Source organism: Rhynchophorus ferrugineus, unplaced genomic scaffold (genome assembly GCF_030347505.1).
Source record: "Rhynchophorus ferrugineus isolate W39M unplaced genomic scaffold, kcgeb_rfMv2 rfM3, whole genome shotgun sequence".
Lineage (NCBI taxonomy): Eukaryota > Metazoa > Arthropoda > Insecta > Coleoptera > Curculionidae > Rhynchophorus > Rhynchophorus ferrugineus.
Window position 1 is genome coordinate 23071624 of NW_027472582.1, and position 15587 is coordinate 23087210.

The 15587-nt window shown below is 30.3% G+C and overlaps 1 protein-coding gene across 2 annotated transcripts in view; it reads right to left on the reverse strand.

The window, feature by feature from the left end:
• LOC143192844 (uncharacterized) overlaps positions 1 to 15587 on the reverse strand; it is a 408130-nt gene that overhangs the window by 143000 nt on the left and 249543 nt on the right. For both annotated transcript variants that reach the window (XM_076398576.1, XM_076398575.1), the window contains one exon: positions 2360 to 2461. The gene's annotated coding sequence lies outside the window, so the exon portion shown is untranslated. The remainder of the gene's footprint in view (positions 1 to 2359; positions 2462 to 15587) is intronic.

Here is a 15587-nt window from a genome sequence, read left to right on the forward strand (position 1 = left end):
CCGGATAGCCATTTTAAAGTCCTTTGTTACATAGTAGTCTATTTGAATTCTATAAATATTATTTAACTTAAGTTAGTTTTAAAATTCTTAAAATATTATAATTTATGTTTTTTCCTAACATATATTTCACATTTTTAGAAAATATTATGTAATGAGCTAATAAAATATAATTTTCAGATTTTTTCTGTTTAATTAAATAAAAACAGTTGCTGACACTTACTATCAATTATTTCGATCAGAGACTCATGTTCTTGTCAAGAACGATGAGGAAAAAGAAAATACACAATTTAATAATAAAGCTTTGAACTTGTTTGGAAAAACTTTTCAGTTATCTATTAATATATATGATGAACGAGTTAGAAGGGTTGGTCTGTTTTCTAATAGATAAGGATATTCAGTGTTGCTTCGTATCGCCCTTCAACAAGACCTCTGTCGGTAAAATAAAATAGTTTCTTAAAGCAAATACTTTTGTTTTCTAAACCTATTCACATTTTATATTTTTCCCTATTTTTCAGGCTCAATAATTGTGTGCGTCTTCAGAATCAATTGTGACTTACAAACTAACTAAACAGTTTATTGTACTATTTATATTTATTAAAAATGCATAGGCAGTAATGTGTACACAAAGGGACTAATAACGGCATCATGACATGACAATAACATCCGTTAGTACGATGTTAAAGTAATTTCAAAAAGCTAATAACAGGTCAATTGAAAAATCCCCGGCCTACGATAGTAAAACATATTTTTGGGGAAAATTAGTTCTTTTTTAATTCAAAATAATTCCTTTCAAGGGTGATACACTGATTATAGCGGCCCTCCAACTTCCATTCCATTTTTGTAGTACTATTTGTCCTTTGCTTCAAAATAGACCTCAGTTTCGGCGATCACCTTTTCATTCGACGAAAATTTCTTCCCAGCGAGCATTCTTTTGAGATCTGAGAACAGGAAAGAGTGGCTGGGGGCAGACCTGGACAATACCGTGGATGGATGGATTTTTGCCATCGTTTTCACTGACTTGTGACAAGGTGCATTATCTTGGTGAAGCAGCACTTTTTTTTCTTCAAACGCGGCCATTTTCGGCGATTTCGTCCTTGAAAGGGCCTAATAACGTTATGTAATAGTCGCTGATGTTTGATGGTCCTTCCGTTTTCAAGGTAGTCAATGAAAATTATCGCTCGGCGCTCATTTCACCACGTCTAAACTTAGCATACCAATCCTTAATGGTTGATTTTCCTAGGACAGTATTCGGAAACTCGGCATCAAGCCAAGTTTTTGCTTCAACTCAATTTTTTTTCCTTCAAAAAGCAATATTTTATCAACACGCGAAATTCCTTTTTATCCATTTTTTTCACCATAACAAAAGTTGCTTCACTCAAAATGCTATAATTCACAAACTAATGATCAAATGATGAACTGATGTAAAATTTATAGACGCATCTTTTGACAGTTAGGGCTAACTAAAAAACATATGGATTTAGTTCTAGTAGCACCATCTATGTTTCAGGCCGGGGACTTTTCAATTGATGTGTTAAAATAATAAACTCTATTAACTAAATAAAAATTATAGTTGTAAACTTCTGGACGAGCAGGATATAAAAAGTCTTGGCAAAGGTTTACAGAAATAAATAATTATTTTATTATTAAAACACTGTTTACCCCACAACTAAATGAAATTCAGTAAATTAAACTGTTCATTCGGCATGTGATTTCTGACTGTCCTGATTGCTGAAGATGCGTGTATGGAAAATTATTTTCATCAAATTAATAGTTAGTGGCAATCAAACTTGTTCGTTAAGTTTAAATGTTGGTCATATATATATATATATATATATATATATATATATATATATATATATATATATATATATATATATACATGTATATTTATATATAATTAACAAAACTCTGGTCCATTTCCCCTCTCTACCCTTTTTTTAAGCCTTTTCTGTCAGAATTTCAAAAGATAAGCTCCTTTTTTCTTGAGTCCCCTCTATCTGGTCCTTCGTGATGGATCCTATTTGCATTTTATTATATATCCCTTTCATTTTCATCTTTATAATCCTGTATTGATTTTCCTTGGTCCACAGTTGGAGTAAATAGGTTAAGGGTATAAAATGTTAAACAACTGAAAAATTGAGGTTTATGGAAATTAAAATGCAGACGTTGTGGGGACAGTATTTTAAGGACGTGAGTCATTGTATGTTTATAATATCTTTCTCACTATTACGTTACTGCAAATAGAAAGCTTCAGGACTTCCATTTTGCCGATACATATTATTATACGTGAATATTAGATAAATTTGATATTAAAAAAGTACATATAAATAGAAATAAATCAACAACAAAAATTACTTACCACTATGTAGCAGATGACAGAAGAAGCAAGATGAAGCCGATGATAACAGTTGGCTATAGTGAGGCCATTCTTGACGAGATTACAGGCGAACTATGAGATATTCTGTAACAATATAGAAAAAGCTAAATGGAAAAAATGTATATGTAAAAAAAAAATTTGAGTTATAAATATAAAAATTGTAGTTTTTAATAATTATAATTTATTTTTGGAGGATTAAACTGTCAATGTATTGTTATTAAGATAATCAAACAGTAGTAATTTTTCGCGAACTTTTTATCAAAAATTTAAATTAAATAACTCCTCAAGTGCTCTATTCACGCCTAATTTACCTTGAATTACGCTCTGGATTTTACTTGTTCCAGTTTACATGTTAATTACATATATACAAATATTTATGTCTAGATAGAAGACAAAGAAATACCATAGTTAAAATATAAGATGGACATTATAGCAGGATGTAATTAAGGTGGGTATTTATTGAAATACTTATTGAATGCATGGTACTATATATTACAAAAATACCGTCAGAAAATAAAATAAAATGGGTTTAATTACGGAGTTTATATGCGTTGGAGGCAATAAAGTGGTTTAATTATCATATAATTTGTATAGAAATTACCCATATATAGTTTGTTTAAAATAAAATTCTACATTTCCTCTGGTATTTTCATGATTCCATGTCTCCTATGAAAATACTTACGGGGATTGGAAATATCATATCCTAACCAAACTCTTCTGTTTAGTAATTAATTTTACAGATAAGCGTCAGTTTTCAAGACAAGCGATTGATGCATATATTGCTAACACCTGTTTATAGTTACTCGAATTTTATGTAATGGTGCACAAATGCTTGTTATAAGAACAAGCGCTAAATAAGAATGTTTTAAACCAGTTTTGATACATCACCTAAATATCCTATACTTTAAATATGCTTTTAACATATATTAGGTGCGAAATAATGAAAACCTATATTACGATAAAGAAACAATAAATTATGTTAACATTAACTAATACATGACCTTATATGCAATTAGGGCGCTTGAACTAAGATGCCTTATTTTTAAGTTTCGATGACAATTTTCATTGGCAGAAACACAATAAGCATGATGATTGTAAAAAGGAATCAATATATGATTACTATTATACATGACGTCACTTAACGTGAGCTATTACTTCTGTATTACAAAGTGTGAACGTTTTATTTATTATATTTATATTGATTATTCATTTCATATTTCATAGTTAAAAAATCGGTTTTGGGCTAGCAACGGGAAAAAGAGATAAACGAATAAATTAGATATACTCATTAGAACTCTTTTTTTATTACAACTGATTACAATTTTGATGCAATGATCCGACTCCCTAACGAATAATTGTCTTGGGATTTGGTTATCCTCTAAAAATTACAAGTCAGCAAATTTTCAGCTTTAGAGTCAATGCATAAAATATCATATCGTAATCATCATAAATACAGATCAAATCCTAGGAGTCTAATCATAAGCATGATGACTGAAATAAGGAGATATTAATTTATAATAATAAATAATACGATATTCCAAAAAAAATATGTTTTAAAATTATATATGTGATCATTAAGATTGAATTACTTATACGTAATTACTGCATTGACATTATTTAACGCTTGCTAACTACTATTTCCGAATTACAACGTCCGAACTTTTAATTTATTGTATATGTATATATATATATATATATATATATATATATTTATTATTCATATTATACTTTATAGCTAAAAAAAAGATTTTTTTATATATTTTAAAGTCTCCTTTTACCAACTATGGGTTTATCTCGACTGGAACTACTATTTAACGTGGGCTCCGAACCATGGTCCTCGGCATTAAGCCTACCGACTGGCGAGTGACCAACTTAGAAATCATCCCAGAAGACATCCGGTCTTACCCAGTCTGGTTATTGGCGTGATTGCGATCATTTTCTTTGTCGGATTTTACACTCTTGTCTAGGACAATCGCAAATATGAAACAATCACAAACATAAATTTATGACCATGCCCAGCATGAATCGAACCCGCGTCTATCGCAGCAGTAGGACGACCGTCCTGTTGCCTTTACCACTATGCCATCAAGCCGGCAAAAAAATCGATTTTGTGTTTCCAATGGCAAGAAGAGATAAACGAAAAAATTGAAGTGAGATTTACCAAGACAAATAACCTATATTTGCCTATAATCGATTCATTAATGGTAACTGTACTGTATGATAATTGAAATAATTGAAATAATAGTTTTAAAAAGAATTCTATAACTTTTATAGAAATGAGGAGGGTGAGTATTCCAGACCCATTATTATGAAATGTGGCAATGTGGTGGTAGAATAAATGCAGGTAATAGCCCTAAAGAGTACCAATAATAACATAGTCTTCATTTTTTTCATATTTGCCAAGACAAATCAAAACTCAAACCTATTTAAACATTTTTATGGCGATAATTTAAAGAAACAGGTGCAAATCTATTTCACAGGGCTACCAAAATATTAATTTTTCATAGCTGATAATAACTACAATACAAAAAAGATTTAAATAATATACATTTGATGATGTGAAATAAAAAATGTATCCGGTATTGTATAAAATTATTTTGCAATATTTGTGTAAATAAAATGCCCAAATTGTCATTTTCAAGTTTATTTTGATAATAGCCTTATAAACCTATAAACACATTGAACTGCAATGCTTCATCAAGTACCTTACAAAAATCTGTGTTTAGACTTGCTTTAACTATTATGTTCTTCTATGTATTATTAATCTAGATATCTGCTTAGTTTCTTTTATTCAATAACAACATTTGGGTTCATACATTGTCTGAAAGTATTGTTCGAAATGTTTGAAACTTCTCACATATACATATATACCAAGCTATAAAAACTTTATAAAATCACGTTGTTCAATCAAATATATGTCAGTTACCCTTAAACTCGTGAAATATAACCCATAGAATATTTGAATTAAAAGAATCCAGATATTCCAGGAAATCCAGGACTTTTTGTAATCTAATCATGATGGCATCTGATGGACAGTTATTAAAAGCTTGAATTTAATTAATATTTCTCTTTGTATTTGAGAAAATATGGTTGTATGTAGTGAATATTCAGTGAGTTCAGTTAGAAACCCAATTTAATTTGTTTGGTTGGCAGTCGAATCTTCTAGAAATGTATACTGACTTCATCTACTCTTGCACAACTCAAGCACATCACATAATATTAAATATAATCTTCTATTATTTGGAAATTTAAAATAGAGCACAATTATTAGGTACCTATATATGTAATAAACAAAACAAATGAGGTTCAACTCATATGTTATCAACAGTGTTATTTAACAGTGTAAATAATTATATTAGAATGATCTTAAGTGGGGAAAAATTACCGATGTCCAAACTGTACGAGCTAATTCATATTTTGCAAGATTTAGCCACATGTCTCTGCCTTGATATGAATCTACAAAATTTGCTAGGGTTTTTACCGATACATAAATATATTAGGAATCCTTACAACATCGATATCACATTACGATGTTTAATTATAATGTAAAATTATTAAAATAACATATAAATAGGTCCCGTGTCCATACAAACCGTATAGTGCAATAAAAACAACTATGTCACGCGCACATTTGGTGTTTTTTAGCTCACATTCAGGCGTCTTTTAAGTTTAACTACATATGTAGAATTATCATAAAGTAGTTTTTCAAAAATATTCATCTAGCCTATTAGTTTGATACATCTAATAACAATAGTATACATTCCTGGAATAAAGAAGATAAAGAGAAATAAAAATTTCATCAGTCATTGCCTTACATAATTGTAGTGTGTATTAATGTTGTCATTAATATCCATTCCAACTTCTTGATTCTACATAATAATTTTTTTCTAAGGCCTAATACTTGTTCAACTAATACAAATCATCATAAATTCCCGCCAATTAGTCAGCGGGTCTGTCGGAGTCTGTAAGAAAAAGTCTCGTCAAAGCCGGTGCTCGACCGTCGGATGAGAAGCCTGAAAAATGCACCGTCATTTTTCAGGATTTCGGACGATTCGGGCGCCCCCCTATCGGCCTCGCTAGTAAACGACCCCTTTGACGCCTCCTCCGGCGAAAATTGCCGCGACAACCTGGTCCCAGAGATCGTCCAGTCGAAAAAGGGGCTGGCTAATATATTTACGACCCTTGACATCGGCTTACGATGAATTTCACGGCAAACACGGCCTTGCTGGGTGCGTATCACGGTTTTTTTTATTTAACAACGGCAACGTAACAAATTTATTCCGCCCATGTCGGGTAACCATGGGCGGGAGTAATAATGAACGGAACTGTAACTTTCTGATGACCAAAACATAGTTTTCAGAAAACGATTTCAAGGTTCTCAAAGGCTAACACATTAATGATCGTGAACCAAACTATTCGAACTTATATAAAGTGTATAAATTTAGTGTAAACTATAGCTATAAGTTATTATAATTTAATAATTGAAGAATATATATTGATGTATTTTCTCGCACTCGTCTTGCTTGTGAATTAATACAAGTACAACTGAAATGTAGTAATAAATTAATTTGTAATTAAGATTGTACTAAGCATATCTAAAAAAGATGTTATCAAAAAATATACTATTCATGATAGTGTAGTTCTTATAGAGGAAATATTCCGATTTTGGTAATGAATATTTTGCGATGGCTATATCTACCTTTGAATATTAGTATAAACAACAATATCCATGGTCGGATTTCCTCCTACTAAAAACTATCCATATTAAAAGTTGAATTACATCCTGAACAAAACATTAATTTAGAAAAATTGGACTTTATTATGAACTTGCTTCTACTTTATCATGCCCAAAAATGATATATTCATTTCAACGTTCCTCTAACTTTTCGATGTCTTCTTACAGAACTATTTATTTCTAGTTGCTTTTGACGCCTTTTATCAGTTTCTGTTAACTTATCAGATATTTTTTTTAAATTCACATGTTTAATAATGGATTCATATTTGATACATTATTAACACGTTGTTGCCTTTAGTCCAAACCACACAAACTTATATAAAGTGCATACCTTTAGTATAAACTATCTCTTAAGTTATTATAATTTTATAATTGAGGAATACATATTGATGTATTTATCTTGCATTAGTCTTGCTTGTGAATTAATTCAAGTATAAATGAAATGTAGTAATAAATTTATTTATAATCAAGATTGTACTAAGCATATCTAATAAAGATGTTACCAAAAATGAAATTTTTTCGCTCGCTCAACGATGGTTTCTCGTCCGTGAAGAGGATGCATTCCCATCGCTAAGCAACCACTCGAAGCTTGAGTTGCCGTAACCGCTTGCACTAATCTCACGAGGACTTTTCTTACGGAGATTCTCGAATTTCGCTGCACTCGTTTCTTGATGATCTTGCGGTTAGTAGAAGTGTTGCACTTTCTTCAATTTCTTGGTCGTCGACCATCATGGCCAAACCCTTTCAAATGATCTATGGCACGAGAAACAGTCCACTGCGTAACAATAAGCAAACGAACATGGGCGTTTTTCTTGACGAGACAGCTCTACTATGGCACTATGTTTGTTTAACATCCTAAAAACATGGTAAAATGAGATAGCATAGATCAGAAACTTGACTAAAAAAAAGTGAAAAGTTTGATAACACTAACAAGACTAAAAAATGTTTTTAGAATTCAGTAATATTTGCTATGGAAAATATTCTAGTAAAAAAGAACATCGCTGTAAGGATTATATATCTTGGAAGAATCTTGAAGAACATGATTATATCTCCAAATGCTATTAGTGTAGCTGCATTGAAAAATACCGGTAGATATAAGTACACCAATTACAAAAAAACCAATTAAAAAAAAAACGGTAAATTAATCAAAAAAAGCACAATGGAAGTCAATACATTTCGAACCTAATACCGACAATATAAATAAATTAGATCTGATTAGTAACTGAAACAATTTCTTCGATTCATTTGTTTTATTACAACAGAGACAACTATAGTGAAAACAGTTATTTAGCAGCACGACGCTAGCCGCCATAGAACGTAGACCCGATAATAAATCAAAACTAACTAAAATAGACCTTTAATTACGTTAATGGTGAACGGTTCATTAGATATTCAATGGGGTACTAATTAAACCAAAAAAAAGACGACCAGCATGAATTAAAAAAAAAGATACTAAATTTACTTTGTTAACTGGGTATTGTGTTCGGATGAATGTTTGTTTGTTCGAAAATTAACAGAAAAGCAGTTTTAAATGTATGTAAGTAGTGCATTTACACTAGGGCGTTGTTTTAAAAAAACATTATATGATATTAAATACCCGTAATGGAAAGTCCATGTTGAAAGTTTTTAATGGAAAAGACTATTTCTTAAGCGAAAAATTGTATTTAAAGATAAAGCGATATTCAGATAAACTAATTGAAAAAAGCATTCGGAATATAATGAATTATCCAGATAAAACACGAATTCTTAACAATTACTTTATTAATATATGAAAAATATTTAGATGCATTAATATAACAATTATTTAGGATTTAGTATGTTGCATTAATTGCAAAATTTTATAATTTTTTATGTCATAAGAAGCCAGAGGATAAAATCTGAAAAGAATAAAAAGTAATAATTTCAGTCACGCTGCTGAGATGTTTTCAACATTGGTGATTGGTAGGCTCTAAGATTTCATATGCGACATTGTTAATTGGATATAATCAATAGTTTAAACCAATAGCTTTAAGTAGTTACTACAAATCCAGGACAACAACTAGATAATTTACTTTTAAAGTAAAAGTTACGTGTTAAATGAATAATTAGTTACAAAAACACGTAATACACATTACTTTTCATATTTGTCTTGTCCAGACCATGTTACTACCATCTTCATTACTTCATGACCGACCAACCAATTGTTTCATAAGGCCTTAAGGAATTTGATTACTTACATATCTTTTAATTTTAACCGACATTAACAAAAGAGGAAGTTCTATACTCAAATATTTTCTGTCAATTATGGACCGATTTTCAAAATTCTTCTTTTATTTGAAAGAGTGCACTTCCGAGATAGTACCATTGGAACCAAGTTAGGATCTAATGAGGAGAATGGGGGAAAATCGAAGGAAACCCTCAAAGGCACGTGCAAAAGCCGTTCAGTTTGCTTTTTAAACACTACCCATATCATATGAGAAGCCGTAGAAATATTGCAGGCAACTGCTTCTATGGTGTAGTGGTTAGAGCGTTCAGTTAATACGCGGAGGTCGCGGATTCAATTTCCGGCGGGGGTAACAACTTTTTGTTGTTCTAGTTTGGTTCTAGTTCAAATCACCTAGGTTAGAAAGCGGACCCCGGGGCCTGAAGCGTTCCTTATTTCAATCATTGTTCTTTTATTCCTATTTTTCCTGATACGGGCTGCACCTGTACTTTGCCAACAGAGTTGTAATACTTAATAAAATAACTGCGTAATTTATTGAATAAATATATAACACTTAAAAGAGAAAAATAAAACAATTTTAACAAAATTTTTTAACGAATTCGGTGCCGAGCCCAACAAATACAAAAATAATAATAATTTTGTGACATATACAAAAAAATAAATTACGGAGAAAACAAATCTAATTTGTTACTAGTACCGACTTCAAACTGATCAATTGGTTGTTGGTAAAATATTGTTGCAAATAGATAAATAGGTTTAGGTAGGTATTAAGCTAAATAGTGTGTTTATTGTAGAATATAAAATAAGTGTAGTAGATAGGTTAACCAAGGATGTTGTTTATTTTTATTTAGTTATTACAATTATTTTTACAAGCAACCTTTTTATGTGTCAAAAATTTAAGTTTGATTATTTCTTAATTTTTAGACGGTTCAATTTTTTTGTTAAAAATATTTTATACTTTACTGTCTTTAGATAAGTACAATCAGATTCATGCAGAATTGGAACCCAGATTTCATACCAAATTTCTTTGACATGTATATGGTAAAATGTACAATGATCAACAATGAAAATTAAGATTATATAAAGTAGAGAATATATTAAATCAACAATTCTTGAGATTAAAACAGATGATCGTTGTTACGTTAATAATATTAAAAATAGGTGAAGAATTTATGTATTCTCAAAAATAGTGGATTATTTATTGATGGTGTTTCTAATTACGCAAGAAAAATGGCTTTCATTCTGATGATTCTTTATTTGAGAAGAATCTTCAAGAAATCTTTCAGGATATAGTGTGCTTAAACGTGTTACTTTTATGAGAACATATATATCAAAGGATTTTTGAGGTACATATTTGGAAAACCAGACAAAAAGTGTATTTTATTTAATTGGTTCAAATAAACGTAGCACTAAATTAATTTTTATTTTGTTTTTGTTGTTTCAATGGACAGTTATTAATTTAATCACAATTTTAGCACTATATCTATAAATATCTTGTATAACAATATCATATCTGATATATGGCTCATAATAATATTACTGATCTTATTATGAGGGCCAATAATGAGATCAGTAAAATAAAGCCAACTATGATTTAGATCCTGGTTTATATGATAAAATGATTCCATGCATAATCATAGCTCAGCTTTTGAGCAGAAAAAATTGTAATATTGAAATAAACATTGAGCCTTGCTTATTGATATAAAAATATTAGCAGATTTTATTGTGTGGAGAAAATAAATATTTTGATTCAATTTTTTAAAATAAGTTTTAAATGTCCTAAAGTGAAAGTCGCGATGAATAGGTGTCTTAAGAGCAATAAAAAGTATACTACCCTGTATCTACTGAACCGCCATATGTAATAGTAATTATTTGTTCTGACTAACTTTCATTGTTTACTAGAAAGCGTTTTTTATAAAATCATTTTCTGCAGAAATAGTAAAATACTTGAAGAAGTAGAAATACATTAGAATATTATAGAACAGTTTTTCAAAATTGGTTATCATCAACTGTATAACAATTATTAGTATATAATCAGTTCAAGATATATATATGCATTACCACTATGGGATTTTCAAACAAAACAATAATTAATTACTCTTTTAACCACAGTGTTATTACAGTACATCTTTTTAAAGTGCACTGTTTTATTTCGCTAAAAGCACGGTAAGGTAACAAGATGGAAAAAGGTCCAAGAAGGCTAATGGGTAATTATTATTAATTATTTATAGGTAAAATATGGAAGAATTATCTTTATTGAATAATATATTGAATACTCAAGACAGCAAAAATAAGTACAGGATATCATGAAGACAAAATAAAAAATAAAATAATATTGTGAGTTTTCTTTTACTGATATATACATATGTTAGAGATAATAACGATTTTGTATTAAATAATATATTTGTTTCGAATAAAATATTGATAAATGAACAAAGACATTCTTGTACCTCGTCAACTTTGGCATACTGTTTTACACAATGGAGGAAGAGAATATTATATCATTGTGATCGTTAACTACTTTGAACATACCATATATAATATAAAAGTTCTGCCTTTAAAAGCTACTTGTGTTAAGACTGCTTTTCTCGATAATTGTATCCCTTGTAATATAAATTCCTGATTTATTCTCTCTTCAATAGCTTTTAAGTGGTTTATAATTTAGAAACAGCCTTGTTACACCATACTATAAAACATTATCAACAGAAACAGTTAATGTTCCTACTATTACAATAAAACTATTATATTATCTTGACAAATACAATTTATGAGAGACCGATTAATAACGACCGCTCAGTAACAATAATTAACTTGTTGTTTTTAACAGGATATTTTAAAAGAGGTGTTCCCCATATAATGTATTATAATAGTTCTAAGCGCAGAAGAATTATGGTTCTTCCTTCTAAGTCTGCAATTTTATATTGTGAAAAATTATACGATCAAGAAAGAGAGTGGCAAACTTGCGAAGGCTAAGAATAGTTACTTATCGGGTTAAATAGAGATAAATCGTTTAGCCGTTACCATTCAACGATGATCTGACATCTTCCACAATAATTATTACAAATGTAGTCTAAACCTTCAAGCAAAATTCAAAACCACCAGCGATTCCCAAACGTTTAATATTCAGGAAACCATCAAGAAATTTTCTTACGTTAGAAATAATTGCGAATTAATTATTTCCTACTATTAATGACAGGATATTTGTCATGATAATTATGTTAAAACTGCATATTTTTAATTAAGGAGTTTATGAACATACAAGTAACTTAACACATTAGATTTTAGTTCCTGGTTCCTGACATATAGATGACACCTATAAAAAAATTATAATATTTTATGATTATGATTTTTAAAAAATTTATAACACATGCCGTTGCTATGTCTTAAGTAGCATCGGGTATCAAGTAGCATACAAATCTACTTCATGTTGAAGTCTCTCTGATAAGCTTCACTTTTTACCATGCCTCATTTCGTCAAAGTGTTAACAAAAAGGATTTTTAACAAAAAAATAAATAAGTAACTTACAAAAAGTAAAACATAATCAAACTAAGATTTTTAGCACAAAAACAAACATTCTTAAAATAAAATATGTAAATAATAATCGTTGTAATAAATGTATAAAAATAAAGAAAAAACTTATTTAACCTATCTACAACATGTATTTTATATTTTACTATATACACAATTTAGCTTAATCAAATTAATGATCAATGATAAACTAATCAATGACTTTGAAGGCAGTGCCCTGAAGAAAGTGCAAATATCTGATTATTTTAGATAAAAAATATATGAAAACTTTGTACACGCCTTTGAAATTTGATGGCTTTCCTCGATTTCTCCCCTCCCCCATCAGATCCTGACTTATTTCTAATGAGACCACCTGGGAAGTGCACTCTTCAGAATAAAAAAAGAATTTTGAAAATCGATCCATAATTGACGGAGAAATCGGCAAACATATGCTCGTATATGCTCAATCGCTTTCAGAGTATGAATGTTGGTTTCGGTGTTTCAAGAGTGGTGATTTTGACACTAAAATCAAAGAGTGTTCTGGGCAGCAAAAAAAATAACATCAGGATTACAACCATCAATGGGAATCACTTTCGACTACACTTGATGAGTTTGAACCGTGGTCTGCATGAAAAATGACCTATGAATTCACTTTCTATGGAGAGATCATACCATAAATGGATTAATCCGTGGATAGCTTCAAAACATAGATACTTCTGGAGGTTCTATGGATGATAACACTTATATAATACTGTGTATCGACATTTTACAATAGTTTCAAATTAAAAAAAAGTCCTTTAAAACCAATTTGTAGGCCTAATATGACTGAATAGTATACATGATTTAAATTTCACTATCAAAGAAACAAAAATAAATCGAGCATTAAATAGTTGACATTTTACATATATTAAAGAAATATTATTATTAAACTTATTAAAAAAGTTGAATATAAGAAAGCTTTGTTTTCAAAAATTGTTTAAGGTTAACCAAAATAAAAATATTGTACTCATTGAGAAAACTAATAGATTACTATGTTAATTTTTAACAAATTAATGGTTCGTTCACAGAAAATAACTCGACTTTTAAAATTCTATTCAAAAATTTTGTTTTTGTTCCATTGAATTTCACATATATACATTTTATTGTAGTGTAACAAGAACAGTTGCTAGCAGTACATTTGGCTATGATAACGCAAATATTTATATAAAAAGATATTTCTCAAAAAATGTTTTATTTAATGACTATTTGAACCTATAGAATAACCTCTATTGATGAAAAAATTCCCATATCGCATCAAAAGCCTTTTATTTATTAGTTAGACTTTTGGCATTTTCACCTAATGAATTATACACTTAAATTAGTCATCCAGTATAATAAAAAGATATCGCGTAATATGTGACCATATAACAACAAATTTCTAATCGGATTTTAAAGAATCTCGACATTTAAACTGATATATTGATATTTATATTTCTGATCGACACACCTACCAGAAATTTATAAATTAAAAATAAATGTCTTCTTCTGATGGATGAAGAAGTCTTCACCATGTGTTTGTGTTTAATATCTTATTAGGCTTAATAAAACTATGTTTCTTTATTAAAAACAAGATACTGACAAGAAGATATCAAAATAAAATTTAATTATTTTGCATCTAAATTATGGTAACAAGTCTAAGAAGTGGGATCTGATTTGGTTATAAGACCTTTCACAACCTGTCTAAATAAAAAATGTAACGTGGTCTCCAAACCACGATGCTTGGCATTAACGTAGCTACCGACTGGTCAGTAAATATCCTGAAGTGATTATCCGAGAAGAGATCCGGGCTTACCAAGCTTAGTTACTGGTGTATCTGAGATGATTTTCCTTATCGGATTTTGTACTCGTAGTCTTAAGGACAATCACAAACATAAATTTATATCCAAAGACGTGCAGGATTCGAACCAGCAATATTCAATAACAAATTGGCAATTTCCATTTTTTATAACTTTACTAAGTAGTAACAAAATTATCTGGCAGTTATCATACTATTTTAGGGTAATTTGATGTGGCTCGGCGAATGGAGGTAAAACGAAATAAAACAGTGGTGTTTACATAATGTGACCGTTATTTATTGGCAAAATAAAAAATGTGAAAATACAAATAAATAAAACGGATGGCAGCGGAGTTACCTGAAGACGAGGCTTGGGCAGTCGATGGTGGCACGTCTAAACCAAACGAGGGTTGAGCACTGAATGCCGAAATACCCTTCAATAATATCCCAGATAAACGTCTCGGGGTTGCCGCCAGCTATTCGGTGTCGGGTTCCAATTGGCACCCCGCCCGTGTTCAACATCTGGGATTATATTTCTGGGTATTTTGTAGACCGTTATTCCACGATGTAAAATTCGACATGCCTCAATTCGCTACAATACTCCCCTGCCAGAATTTTACATAAAATTACTTCAACAAAAATACAAAAATGTTTGCAAAAAATGTCAAATACAAAAAAAAAAACATATACCAAACAAAATGTGCTGTGTAAACTGGGCTTTGAAAAAATATGATAGTTCGAAACGGTTGTGATCTGGTACGGCTGTTGATATCTTCCGGTCCTACAGATACCGTTGCATCATCGTCGCTTTGGCACTTGAATGTGGTCCATCGACGACGTTGAAAACAAGCTATTCTTCAGACAGGGCTCCCGTAATCGACGCTGTGGGAGGATCGACTGTTCGACGACGTGGTAGCTTATTTTCTTCGACGACGAGACGTTAGCAATTCTG